Here is a 14,889-nt window from a genome sequence, read left to right as displayed (position 1 = left end):
ACAGGGAAGAGTACCTTCTGCAGAAAACCAAGTGACTTAAAAATAGATTTATAAGAATATGAAAATTAATAAAAGATTATCAGTGCTTTGGGAATTGTAAAAATAGAAGCAATGAGAGAGCTCTATATAAGGTTTCCCTACAAAAGTAAAGAGGGTTTCTTTTTTTTCAAAGCAAAGTCAAGGATAAAGAAATGAAGCATGCAATAAGTTTCTGGGTGCCAGGGGAAATTATAAAAAGTTTTGTGTTGCCTCGGGGTTGTGAAACACTCTTTGCCCCATCTTTAACAAGACTTCAGATCTTGTTAAAATGTGGGGGCCATTTTCATAGAGTTTTTAAATAGTGCAATCATTAAAACAAGGGAAATGAATACACACGTGTTTAGGATTGATGCTCAGCAATGGATAACCAGTTATAGCGCTCATCTGCTTCTCAGCAGGTATTCCTGCGGCTCTTTATCTCAGTGGGCTGTATATTTATATTTATTCACACACACAAATATCAGTAATGATTTAAGAAAAGGAGGTCACAAAAATTCAAGACAATATGGGAGGGGCTGGAGGGAGAGGTAGGGAAATGATGCCATCTTTTAATTATCTTTTAATGGGGAAATGTGTCATTTGGAATTGAGAATACTAGGAAGACAGTACATTTAGCTTTTAACATTCTAATAAACACTTTTAGGTATTAGGTAATACTTTTAGGTATCAATTTGATTTTTGAAATAAAGGCTTGGAAGCTACAGTCACAGCATGTACTGTGAAGGGTCCAAGGTCGAGCAGACCAAGAAGAAATAAGCTGCTTGGGTCAACCTTCTGCTATCCATGAAGCAGCTATCCCTGATCTCCTTAGGTGTCAAGAGGTGACAAAAGTATGTTTCACTGCAGCTAGCTGAGAATCCTGATGAATCATAAGGGAAAAATAAAGTATATATTACAACATTGGAGATGTAATTTTATCTATCCTAAACAAGCCCATGAGAGGCTGAGAGTGACAGACAAACAGCTGTGCCAAGAGTTTTGCTCTGTGGGTGAGTCTCTGCGTAATTTCACCCAGAGAACCATCTCTTCATGCAATGCAATGTAAAGCACACATATATGTGTACATGTGTGCACACATGTATACAAATATTTTAATCTAGGATTTCCGACCAAATTTCTCTGAAAAAGAAAATCAATCAGAACAATAGAGAAGAGAAAATTAAAAGGCTGTATGAGAAAGGAGTTACTGCAATCCTTGCAAAGGTGTGCGATGACCCTCTGGGGCCAGAGGAGCTCTTTGATACTTCTGATTTTGCTCTCCACTGGTAGATTCCCCCACTTCCATCACTATTAGACTCCCCAAAGGGATTTGACACAAACACAGACAAACCAACTAGACAAACCACTGCCCGCTAAACACAAACCCAACAGAATCCCAGCGGCAAGGTCCCCATTTTAAGACCTAAAGTCTCAAAGTTATCGTGCCCTTGTTCAAAACAATTCCATGTGCTGAGGCCAGACATACAATATTTCAAACTTCAAAATGTCAAATGTTACTCTAAAGCAGGACATTATGAATATTTCAGCAAGCACCAATGCTCAGGCATGATGCTCCCAGACACACCCATCTGTGATTGAGATGAGTTCAAAGACAGTCTGGTCTATAGAGTGAGTCCCAAGAGAATCAGAACTACATAGTGAGACCCTAAAATTTTTATGTTATTGTGATTTTAAATGTTTATAATTTCTATGTTGCTATTTACTTCAGTACACATGCTTAGATATTTGGTCATTATAACAAACAAACAAACATAAATCATCAGAAATACCAGATCATCTCATTCCCAGTAAACACTAGACTGGTGGATTCTAAGTTGTTTGACTTTGGATTAACTAGAAATAGCTTTCCATCATGGCAAGGGTCAGCTATTTCAGTCCAATTGAAAATAAATAAAGGTTTTACCTAGTGATATTTATATTACTTATGTGAGAGGTAGGCATGACAGAAGTAGAGAACATAGCACAAAAAAATGTAGAGGGTTTTCTTTCATTTAAAAACTTTAAAGTAATTATTATGCCAAAGAACTTAATTTTATTCCAACAAAATGGTTAAAGTATGGCATAATTAAAAATAACACTATTTGGCATCGGTGATCTCCTGTAAAGGTCTCATCCAAATATATCTAGGCAAATATCAAGCCATGCTTTTCCCTTTAGCTGAGTATTCTGGCACAGATAATCACTTTTGTCAGGGTATTTGTTAGTAGTTCTGTTTAGCTCTATTCTCAGACATTCCCCATGTACTGGACATTTTCAATACATGTTAAAGCTATCTTCTTTTTCTTTTTGATAGTCTTTCCATATGGCCCAAGTGGGTCTAAAATCTCTAAGACATTCAGACTTGACTCAAATGCTCTACCCTTTTAGGACAGCCTTTAGAATGCCAGTCCCAGATTTTTATCACCAAGCATTGCCCCTGGCCATTCAAAAGAGAACCAATTCAGACACAGTTTTCATCTATATCTTTGATTATCTTGTTATTCATTTACTTCTAATTACTTTGTGTCTTACAATTGTCTTTTAAGTATGAGCAGAAGACAATGTAGATTATATTCACTTGCACAACTACCATTATTATTTCTACTCCCTTAATTGTAGTGTACTTACATGTAACAATTAAGAGTCTATTGTTTGAGTAAAGAAGACTTAGGATCAGCATGATAATACAAAATAACTAGCAATATTTTACAACATACAGGCAATGGATAAATGCTGGGAACCAGAGATGGGCAGAGGGATATTGTTCTAATGTAGACAGAAAACATGGTGAATAATAACACCTTATTATATTTATCCTTGGGATATTCAGGATTCTTCAAAGGAAAAGAATTGATTATTCACATATGTGTAAGTATGTGTGTGCACGCGCACTTGTGTGCATGCAGGAACATGCACATGTGTATTAGACAGTGATTTATGTTAGAGTGACTTACGCTGTGCTCTGTGTCTCAAAGGAAACACCAAGACTCTGGTAGGTGTTCCATCTACAAGACTGGATGTCTCAGCTTGTCTTCAGTCTCTCTTCCAACCCAAGAAAGGAATTCACCATCAACAGGACAGATGAGCTTGCCAGCCAAACTGACAGCAAGCAGGAAAAATAACCAAATCTTCCTTTTCCTATAGCCTTTTAATGTGTGTTGTCACCAAAATACATGGTCCAGATTTAGCTGGTCTTCCCACCTCAAATGGTCCAATTAAGAAAATACCTTACAAGCATGCTCAGCTACTTGGATGATAATTGATTCTAGATGTAGCCAAGTTGACAATCAAGATTAGCCATGGCAATTTTTAACATTCATTAACTAATACATGAACTATAATTTCTCCCTTTTTAAAAAAACATACCTATACTCTACTCTTATTGAACAGAATTATCTTATTAATTTTAAGGCCAATGTTTTCAAATTAATGTATTTTAATTGATATATCAACAGCCTCTATATTTATTCTAGTGACCAGAACTAGACATGTACAACAATTTATTTTTTTAAAAAAAGTATTGCAAAAAAATAATTTCTTATGGTAAAAGGTCTGAAGATGTTGAAGCATAATGAGATTAATCTCACAGATGCTGAAGTCAGTGCTCAGGGAAACTGTCACATGTTCAGGTGAACTTAGCTCTACCTATATCCCAGCCCTTTCTCAACTTGTCTTATACAGCACTCAGTCATGTGACACTATATCTTTATAATACATTATTTCAAAGCTATTTTGAAATCAGGTTTTTATTGCTGAAAAACATTCCACTATTACAAAATTCATCATACATTTGATAACATCATGAGTTGCTAAAAGCTTACTAAATTGGCAGTATAAATTAAACAAATCATCTGAAAATTCAACAGAAATAGTTGATATGAGCTATTGTTCCAGATGTATTTATTGAGCACCTGCTATGTACATAAGGTGTGATGCTAGACAATGGACATTTAAAGACAGAGAAGAAGTGATGCCTTTTATATTTCCAGTTCTAGGAGGACTTCTCTGGTTAGTAGACTTCCTTGGCTAGAAACACTTTTGACAAGGGGGATAGGAAGCTGAAAAGGAGCTCTCAAAAACCCTCCAGAAGAAAGACATTTAAAAAAATTCTTACCATTAATAACATATTTTAGAGGAACCAATAATTCATTAATGAGAATAGGTCAGGCATGTCTAATTAATAATGTTCTTTACACACATCACATGGCTTATACAGTTGATGTATTTCTATAAGCAATACTGTGTTCGTTTTCTATAAGTAGAATTTTTGACACTTGATCAAAGTAACCAGGGCTATACAGAGAAACCCTGTCTCGAAAAACCAAAGGAAAAAAAAAGTAGCCTATCTTTATAACTTAGACTTTGTTTATGGCTTACCCATTTTCTAATCATAAACTTTCTTCCTTCTGACTAAAAAACTTTGATAAAAATAAAATTTAACTTAGCAGTGTTTTTTTTTTTTTTGATTTAATGAAAGAAAGATAAACCTTTGACTAAAAAGGATGAAGAGTAGCACGGACAGATTCATGCATAGTCATTTGAAGGGGTCTCAAAACGGTCAAGGAAATTTAGAAGAGTTACATGGATCTAGTGGAGAAGCTTTATGTCTTAGAGCTGAGCCCACCACATGCCATTGCTGCTTGCCATGAATACATGTCTCTGAAGTGTGAATTGTTAATTCATTAACTATAGTGAATAAACTTTTTTTTACGCACCTTTTAATCTTCACATTGAGAAATCTTTCTTGGGTGATTACTAATGGTGGTCACAGCAATTGTGATTACTAATGGTGGTCACAGCAATTGTATAGGCACTGTGCTGGAGACTGTGTATCTTTCCGAGAGCTTCGGTTGCCTAATAAACTTTCTCTGCTTTTCTCCCATTTCAGTAGATTCATCTTGTTCATGGTGACAGTGAAATACTTCTGTCTAAGGGCAACTGAACAAGGAAGGTCCTAATAAGTCCTTCCTGAGTAAGGAATCTAGTGAGGTCCTTAATCTCGAAAGGATTCACGGTGACACATGTTGATAGGATAGAGAAGCAGTAAGTAGGAGTGGAGGCCCTTCTGTACCATATTTCTCGATCAAAGAGATCACTCAGAGACTAAAAGTGATTTTTATGCAAGCCCGAAAGCCAAGTTCAACCCAGGAATCTCATGGCAGAAGGAATGTTCTACTCCTAAGGATTAGCTTCTAACTTCTATTTGCACATGTGTACCTGCATGTGCACACCTGTGTGTGCACAGGCATATATATACACACACAGACAGACACAGACACACACATGGACACATATAGCCACATGCAAGTGCATAGGCACACACATGCACATGCATGCACCGGCACCTATCCACACACACATAAGCACACAGTCACAAGTAAATAATGGGCTCACAAAGATAGATAGACCATTGCATTTCATAATTGTACCTGAGACACTGAAAACAATTACGACTCTCTCCCTGTTCTCTGAGTAAACTTAGAGTATCTCTGTCCTTATTTACCCTGAAGGCCTGCCATAGTGTCTGCGATAATGCCTGCCATAGTGCCTACCATCATATCTGCCATAGTGTCTGCGGAATTTTCCATAAAGTGTTCCTTGGCTTCAGAAATTGGCTCCAGATTTTATATATGAGAAAGTGTTCATGTTAAATTCATGTATATAGACGATGGGAGTAGCATGAAGGTACTTAAAGGTCAGTTATAATGGTTGTATTAAGCCAAGCCTCTATCTGCAGATATTACTGAACATGGAGCCTAGATATTAATCTATAGTGGCAATTAATCAAAGGGAACTTGGTTATGTTACTTAAGTGTCTAAGGGTTTGCAAGTGAGACTATCTCATAAGAATGATGTTGGTGATATGGATAGATGAGACTGAAAGCAGAAACAGGACAAACAGCATTCTTATTTTCTTTATGTTAATGAGCATATAGTTGTTCTCGCTCTTGGTAGACAGAAAGCACAGGGCATTTTGTAAGGGTGATGCCGTGTTTACATTTTCCATTCTCTTATACTCCTCTTTTGAAAGAAATCAAACTTCTCATCCCTGTGGACAATATATTTCAGCATTATTTTCCAGCCAGGTCCTGACATATTTACATAATGAAAGCTGACAAAAAACAGAATTGCAGAAAATACAAAACTAAGGGATAAAATTATTTTTATATCCATGATCATTTTACAGAATAAATTTCCTCCATGGTATGAATCTCTAAGTTTTACAATAAAAATTTTCCATATTTGAGATCTTTGTTCATTTAAAGCATTTTTGAAAGATTATAATAAAATGCATATTAAAGGAGAAGTTTTTCCCAAGCTCAGATACAGGGGAATTTTGTAGTTGTTTTCTTTAATATTTATCTATTTGTTCTTGAACTTTGGGGTCCCTGTACTGTTTGATTTCTTTTATTAATGGTCCATTTATCCCATTCCTGGCTGCCTATCTATCCATTCCCCTCTTCTCCTGTAGCACCCCCTTTTGCCAACTGATCTATCATCCTCCATCTGTTGAATTTGCCATGTTCTTTCTAGCACAACTCCGCCTCCAGCTTTCCTCCCAGCCACCTATCTTGCTGCCCTTCCATCTGCCAGCACAACGAACATCTTTGCAACCTATTCGTAACCAAAATCATGGCAAGTGTTACACATAAGCTTACCAAACACTCATTTCTTAAAGGGCCAGTGCAATCACAATAACAACTGTCTTTTCAGCCTTTAAAGATCAAACTCACATTTAGCATTTGAATTCTTCTACATCTTAAAATTATGAGCAATGTCCAACATTATTCAATGACAGGGTATTGAACAATAGAATGACTCCACTTCATAAAGACTAATGCTTTAATACTCTTTGGAGCTTTACTTTCTGTCAATTATACATGGTTCATTGTCCAGAATTCTGTATTTAGTGATTGCAGACAACATTTTCTTTAATAGTACATTCTCAAAATGTTTCAGTTCCATTCAATTGTGTAAGCTTAGTTTTGCAGAAATAAGTTTTAATTAAGATATGTGCTGTAGTTACCATAAGATATCAGAGACATTATACAAACAATGCTAGCATTGGCAATTGTAGTTTTCATATTTTGATACTTATATTGCATAAAGCATGCATCTTCCCTCAGTGTTGACATACTTATATGACAAGTGGAGGCTTGACTTCTTGTAGTAGAGGGAAGCATACTGAAGGTTTAGTAGGTCATAGGAAAACATTCAGGGTCTTATTCATTGTTGCCTATTCATAATTCAAAATTACTTACCCTTTATCTACTGTGACTCTGATACTCGTTAAGGTCCGGTTTATAGATGGCACACTCTGGATTTATCTTTAAATGGCATTTTGGCAAATAAAACACTTAAAGTGGTGGGTTTTTACTACTCTAGTTATGCTAATTCATATTGTAAGATGTATTATAAGAAGTTTCCACATTTGCTTTTGACAGACTTTATTTTTGGGGTTTGAAAAAGATAGAAGATGTGGAAATGAGATGATGCTCATTGGTCATTGAAAAGATAGTTCAGTATCCTCACACCAGGAGGATTTACACAGATGCATAGAGGCCGATCAGAAGGCAGAGCTAGTGAGGGACTCCGTGTCTTTCAAGGGAAAAACAGAGATCAAGTTAAGAGCTTTAGATTTCAGAGGCTCTGAGACCCAGGGTCTAGGTATCTACTCCTTTTCCCACACTTAATGCTTGTGGAAAGTGATTGGTGGTCCACAGTATGAGCCAGAATAACAAGACTGATAGAGTATGGGCTCTGAGTTGGTGGTGCACACGTGAAAAATGAGTTCAATTTATTCCCTAGCAAGGTCAAGTATTCAGAACACAGAGAATTAGAAGGAAAATTTGAGAGTTCTGTGATATGGATCACAAGATTCTTTAACTGCAAGTGTCTCCAGTGAGATTATCAATGTCTGTGAGGCTAAGTGTGTTCAGGATCAAGTCGTACACATTACTCTGGCAGGGAAGGTTTGGTAGTCTGCTCCATCACCTTTTTGTTCAACTCTACCATCTCTGCCCGCTGTTTCAGGATTGACTTCATAACAGATGCTGGAACCTTTTTATTGATACTTCTCATGAATATTCTACTACCGGGATCCACTTGAAAACTGGCAATACAGGTGGGCAGTGGTGCCACACGCCTTTAATCCCAGCACTTGGGAAGCAGAGGCAGGCAAATTTCTGAGTTCTAAGCCAGCCTGGTCTACAAGAGTGAGTTCCAGGACAGCCAGGGCTCCACAGAGAAACCCTGTCTCAAAACAAAACAAAACAAAACAAAAACAAAAACAAGAACAAAATCCTGTCAATATGTGTCTTCAGTGCTTCCATGACTTTTACCAAATACTTTTGTCTGACAGTATATAGTACTTCCTCCCTCAAGCTTTTGTTTATTTGATCTGATTGAACATCAAGTCCATCTTCTCTTGCTTAGACAGAGCCAGGGACCACAATAGATCCTTAAATATGCACTTATCACGCCAAGTTGCCTTTGAGAGGAAATGCCTTGAGAAATTACAAAAAAAAAAAAAAAAAGGTGTGAAAAAGTGGGTCAGTTGGTGAAGTAGACACTAAGTTGTTTTTATAAGAACTCCCAGTCAGCTCTTTTCTGTTTGCCTGCTTTTGGTTTTCACATAGAGAAAGTATCTCTCTATGTAGCCTGAAACTCACAGAGATCCACGTCTCTGGATGTGGATTAATGGCAGATAGAATCACACACCTCAGTCAATTTCAAAGAACATTTCTGGGGACTGGAGAGATGGCTTCACACTTAAGATCCTTCGCTTCTATTCCGCTGGAACCAAGTTCTATTGCTGGCATCGAATCCAGTGACTCACATTCATCCATAAGTAATACCAGCTCTGGCAGCCAATGCTTACTTATAGCTTCTGGAACACCCCTCAACCCCCTGCCGCCACACACACATCTACACATAATTAGGATGTAATAAAAAGTAAATACATAAAAAATAGCATGTATAAAAAATATTTCATGTAGTATATTCAGGGGAATGTTTTAGAAGGGATTGCTTTTATCATCTTTCCAATGGGAGATAAAAGGAGATGATATTTCTCCTGCCAATATTTGTTATCATTTATACAGGGAAAGCTCTGTGGCTTTTGCGAGGATGGAGTTCATGACAGTCCTTGGGATTCCCTAAGGGACACTTTCTTACTGTGCAAATAAGCTATTATTTAATCAATTTGTATATGTGTTAATGTTTGTGAAAACTGGAACAGTATCCCTCTTCAAATATTGATTGCTATGTCTGTTAATCTTCCACAAGTAATCTGCAACACCCACACTCTTAGCTGAATTATTTTTATATGTGTGCTATTTTACATTATTCTAACCTGTTTTTAATCTGTCCTAATAAAGTTTAGTTGTATAGGTTTGATAAGGACAGATTGGGAAATGAGAGAGAGGAGAAAATGTGTTATTCCCACAGATACCGTGAAAAGAGAACTTAGCACTGCTGGCCCATCTAAGACACATGGAGTCTGGTTGGAGGGTAGAGGAGAAGGCACAAGCCTCTACTTCAAGTTGTTACAAAGCAGGTTCATTTCCTATCTATGTCATACTTACTCCCTAGAGGAAAATTTATGAATCTATCATTGTGAGATGTTCATGCCACCTGATGTCTCACACTAAAATATTAACAAAATTTTTTTAATGCATTATCAAACCTTACACTAATGAACTACATTCAGAATTCCGAAAGAATTGGTGTCTCGTAAGCTTGATGCATATAAAATCCCAATTCTATCAATTTTCCTTTCAAACTTCGTATTTTATGTTTGGCTACAACATCCATCCCTCAGCAAGATGCAACATGTACTACTCTACTCATGATTAGAGTTACCACTCTAATCACTCAGAATTCACTACGCATCCTTAGGCAACAGCATCCCTAAGTTTCTGTCCCCTTCCCTTCTTTTCTATTTTCCTTTGGATTCTAAGAACCACCTTGGGCAGTAGGCATTTGAGAACTAAGTACTGGGGCTCGGCATCAAGAGACTCCAATAGGCAGGTACTTCCCTCTCTCTTTGTTTCCCTTCCCTCAGAGAGAACTCCACCTGTGAGTTCCCTAGTGTAACTGGACTAGATTAGTCCTACAGACTGAACACATCAGAAGGTGCAGGACATCTGTGCCACACCACGCTGCTGACAGAAGCCCAGGTGATAGAGGAATGCTGGCAGAATGGCTGTGCTCTGGGAAACGATTGGGAAGTGGATTGCCTGGCAGCTTCTCACTACCATGGATTTCTTTGTTTTTCAGGAAAATGATGCTCATTGTACCAGAAAACAATCTAGTTGGCTTTCTTCGCTTTGGCTACTGATAGATGACAGCCATATTTTTAAAATGTAGTCTCAACAAATATGCTTCATGTATATTATAGGTCTTATAACTTATGAATTATTGTATTGCATATACATATATATTCACTAATGATGTAAATGTACTTGGAGAAGTATCCTTAAGGAATTTTATAGTTTAAGTCTTTCAGTGAATACTTATTGATCTAGTTTTATACCCTAAAATCAAGCTTAGGGATTCATGTGCTGAACATTTATTTGCACTTATGAACTGCCAGGTTGAGCAAATAGTTTTAATTCACAAAAAAAAACCTCTTACCAATACGGTCATATAGAACTATGTGTTCAGCTTGCTGAGTTTTTGTAAAATTTCTTTGTTTCACATACAGAGAAGTCTACAATTGTCATAAGATTAATTTTTAAAAAACAGTAGGAAAAATAGAACTATAATTTCCAAGTAAAATTTATAGTACTCTATTGTAATACTTGTCATTTTGGAATACTGCGTTCTTGACAGCAGAGGAAAAGCATAGGTAAATGTCAGGATGCCTGGGGGTCAGGGGGGTGAGGATGGGGTAAAGAGCTCTGGGAGAGGATACCAGGAGGAAGGGGCAACATTTGGGGTGTACATAAATAAAGTAACTAATTTTTAAAAAGTCAGATTGTCTTGTTTCTGACAAGGTCTTCCCTCAAGGACATGCTATTGCAAATCGTTCCCTTTACTTACATCTGCTTTTTTTTTTTTTTTTTTAAAAAAAAAGGCAGCTTTTTGAGTATGACTGAGTACTGCTGTGTTTTCTTCTAAGTCAGGGGAACTGAGTACCTTGGGTGTGATCAGCTTTTATGCAGAGGACATCAAGGTAAGAATCTGAGCTGAACCCAAGCCCAGCCACAGCCCTGCTAAAACTTCTCCAGCAGGAGGTGACTTCCACTTACTGATTCAGCTCACTCCCAGGCTGCCCCTCCCCAGTCTGCCAGCACCCATCTAAGCAAGGCACACACATCTAAGTTCCTGCACGTTCTTCAAAAGCTGTTGCATGCAAAATAAATATTTCACACTCATACGGTCTGATATATGAAATAATGTCATCTCTCCATTAACACAATAATACGTGAGTCTGGACCAGGAGCTCTGTACCATCGGCACCGCATCACGTTATCCCAATTCTGCACATTTTCCTTTGCAATTACCTAACCCAGAAAAAATTCGTGGACTCACCGTGTGTGTTGAATCATCTGCCGTTCTTGGTATAATATCTGCTTCAAATTGTCCCTTTGAATAGACTCAGGGAGAGTTATGACAGAATCGGGTTCTCTTCTGCAGCAGAAGGCAAGTTAAAAGGACCTCAAGCTGTGACCTCAGAGGCAGGCACAGCCGCTCCCATCCTTCAGCCAACCTTCTGCAAAGAACAGGTTATAAGACTGCAAAGCTGGATCTCTACAAAGCAATACTTTCAAATAAAGCATTCTGGGCTGTGAGCTGTGGATTTACATTCCTGAACCTGGCTAGCTGGAGTCAATGCTGCTTCTGTGCCTGAAAATATTAAGCATTTTCACTGCAGTCGCTTAATGCAAGAAACTATCTGAGGCGACTTCACAAACCCTGTCATTCTGTTCAGGGACTAAAGAATGAGCAGGGCATGCATAATTCATGCATTGGAGTCTTCAATGCACTTCCTGTAGCCCGGGCTCTACCCAGTAATGGGCTATTGATCACCTCATCCCTAAGACAATCGGAGAGCCCTGATTGGTTTATTTCCACAAATAAAATTACAACCTAACTCATAGGCAGAATTCTCTAGCCTGACTGCAGCCTCTCAGGGAAGACATTCTCCGAGCCGAAATGACATCTGTAAGCTACAGAATGTCGAAGCTGGACTCTTTGGGGCAGAAACGACAGAATCTGCTGTTTTCATTCATTTCAAAGGGCATACTCAGGGCAGGATCAACCCAGGTATTCCACATTATCGCTATAACACGCCGAGCTCTTTCCTTCTCCGTCATTGCAGAGACATCAACAAGAACAAATGAAAATTAAGGAAACAAATACATAAAAGACACACACGTGGAAACAAATATTAGGAGCATTTTACCTGCCTCATTCAGTCACAGTTCTTAGAGGAATTATTCTAAAATAGTTAGCTGGCATTTCGACAATGTGGAAAGGGTTTCTACTATTCAAAATCACAACGAATCATGTGGTTATCTCTATTAAGTATTCTAGACCATAATTACTTTTTATTCTGGGTGTGTCAGTGGTTCTGAGATTTTTCTCTCTGAGCATTTAAGCTTCAGAGAACACATCGTTGTTTACAGTAGCTGAAAAAAATCCCCAGCTGTTCAACAAAATATACATTTAATTATGCCCAGATTCACTAAAAAAGGAAGAAAGAAACAGGTCCTAGCACTTTAAAATGCCATCATAGTATCTGCAGAATTACTACTGTGGGAGGTCCCTGTGGAAATGTGTGTCTCTATAATTAGTGCACATTCACTACTAAAAGACCTCTGGACTAAACTAGTTGTCTTGTGTTTCTACACAGGAGGCACAAACATGCTCTTGAAGTCACTGAGAGCTATGAAGTCACATCTTCCCAAAGCCTTTTTAAACACACATGAGTGCACACAAACACACATGCAGTTGATATTCCCATGCTCTCTCACTCTTGATTCCCTCACAAAACCAGAGGGAAATGTTGTTGCCTTGGGGCTAAAGAGCTTACAATGTGGGAACAACCATTTTCTCACCCAGCACTGTAGATGGTGCAGAGCAATTGCCTTTTATAGAAGCATAACTATGTGGTCCTCAATCAGTAAACCAACAGTAGATTCTAGCTTTTAGAGGCAGTATAGGCAACACAGTTGTGGTAGAGAGATATATTGAAAAATGGTCTTTTTTCACTAAGTTAATATGAGGAAGATCTGTGCCTGACTGATGGAGATTCTTCTAGAACAGACAGCATGGCAGTATGAGATACTACCATCCATCCAATTACTTTCATGATAATACAGTCTATATTCATGGTATTTTCTTGATAATATAGTCTATATTCATGCTATTTTCTTATGCCAAGGGTAGTTCTTACATTTATATTTATGTTACTGCCAATATATCAAAATTTAACTAAATTACATGCTAGATCTTTCCTTTTAATGCTTTTCTTTCTCTAATTAATGATCTTTGGTATCAAATATAGGATTGAAAGGACTCAGATTTTTTTTAAAACTCATTTAGAGATCTATTAAAAAAGACACAATTTCTCATAAAAGATGATTTCATTTAAAATAGCAAAAGTTGGGGATAAAGAGAGATGGCTCATGAGTTAAGAGCACTGACTGCTCTTCTAGAAAAAGACTCAGTTTTTTTAAAAAATCAATTTAGAGGCCTATTAGAAGACACAATTTCCCATGAAAGATCTTCTCATTTAAAATAGTAAAAGTTGAGGATATAGAGTGACGGCTCATCAGTTAAGGCTCTTCTAGAAAACCTAGGTTCAAATCATAGAACCCACATTACAGCTTACAACCCTTGGTAGCTCTAGTTACAGAAAATCCAGTACCTTCTTCTGGCCTCCGACTTCATCATGTAAACACACAGTAAACAGATATGCATACATGCAGAACACTCATAACAATAAAATAAAACAAATAAATCAGTGTTATTTAATTTAAAGTAAATACATGCATAAATAAAAACGCAAAGAAAAAGATGGTTTTGGAACATACTGGGTATGAGGATATGAGGGTACTATCATATAGAGAACTTAAATTAGTGATATAATGTTCAATAACTATAAATGACATGATTCAGTAGTATATGTCTAAGAGTTTTAGTTTGGTCCATCTTTCTAAGTAGAATGGGAAGAATTTCCATGACTTTTCCCATAAAAATTATGCATGACATCTATCTAAAAGGAATATTGTGAATTACAAATGCCAACTATTTGAAAATGGAGAGAACAAACGCATGCATACATACACATATACACATGCACACACACACACACACACACACATACATGCACAAAGGGCAGGGGCAGGAAGGCAAATATTTGATCTACAATGAACAAAGAATTAGGAGTCATCAAAAAATAGGATAATAATATATAAGATAAATAGTGAAGACAGTAAATCCCAAAGAATGCAGAAGGCTTCAATAAGTCCTAATGAAAGTGAGTGCAGAGAGGGGTCTACAGCACTCTCAGGGTAAAATAAAGCTTAGGGCTGTAATAAAGTCCCAGGGTCCATTCTCTTAAAGTCTGGCTAGACCTTGAGGAGGGAGGAGGGGATGACACTTAACCAACCATTCCAGACAGATGGGAAAGAGACATGGGCATTTCAGGTAATTTGATCTCCTGGCAGATCAAAGGACTTTCCCACATTTTGAATTTATAATACCTGCAGAATGCAGAATGAATTCTGCAAAGGACAGCAAAATAAATTTAAAAATCAGGAATAAACCAAGGCATATGTTAGACTGTCAAATCTGCGGTATGTATTAAGAGGTATAACTGATCTCCTCAACTCCTATAATTTTGAACAATGTATGGCA

The 14,889-nt window shown here is 37.4% G+C and overlaps 1 protein-coding gene across 3 annotated transcripts in view; it reads right to left on the bottom strand.

Moving 5' to 3' along the window:
- Cntn1 (contactin 1) overlaps window positions 1-14,889 on the bottom strand; it is a 303,448-nt gene that overhangs the window by 179,867 nt on the left and 108,692 nt on the right. The window contains exons 1-2 of one of the 3 annotated variants that reach the window (XM_031353272.1): window positions 12,431-12,471; window positions 11,557-11,737 (exon numbers count right to left, since the gene is read on the bottom strand). The exons of the other annotated variants lie outside the window; for them this stretch is intronic. The gene's annotated coding sequence lies outside the window, so the exon portion shown is untranslated. Of the gene's footprint in view, window positions 1-11,556; window positions 11,738-12,430; window positions 12,472-14,889 lie in introns of those variants that run through there. 3 annotated transcript variants of the gene reach the window in all.

This window comes from Mastomys coucha, unplaced genomic scaffold (genome assembly GCF_008632895.1).
Source record: "Mastomys coucha isolate ucsf_1 unplaced genomic scaffold, UCSF_Mcou_1 pScaffold11, whole genome shotgun sequence".
Lineage (NCBI taxonomy): Eukaryota > Metazoa > Chordata > Mammalia > Rodentia > Muridae > Mastomys > Mastomys coucha.
Note: the sequence above shows the minus strand (reverse complement) of the source record. Positions and strands in the feature narration are given on the sequence as shown.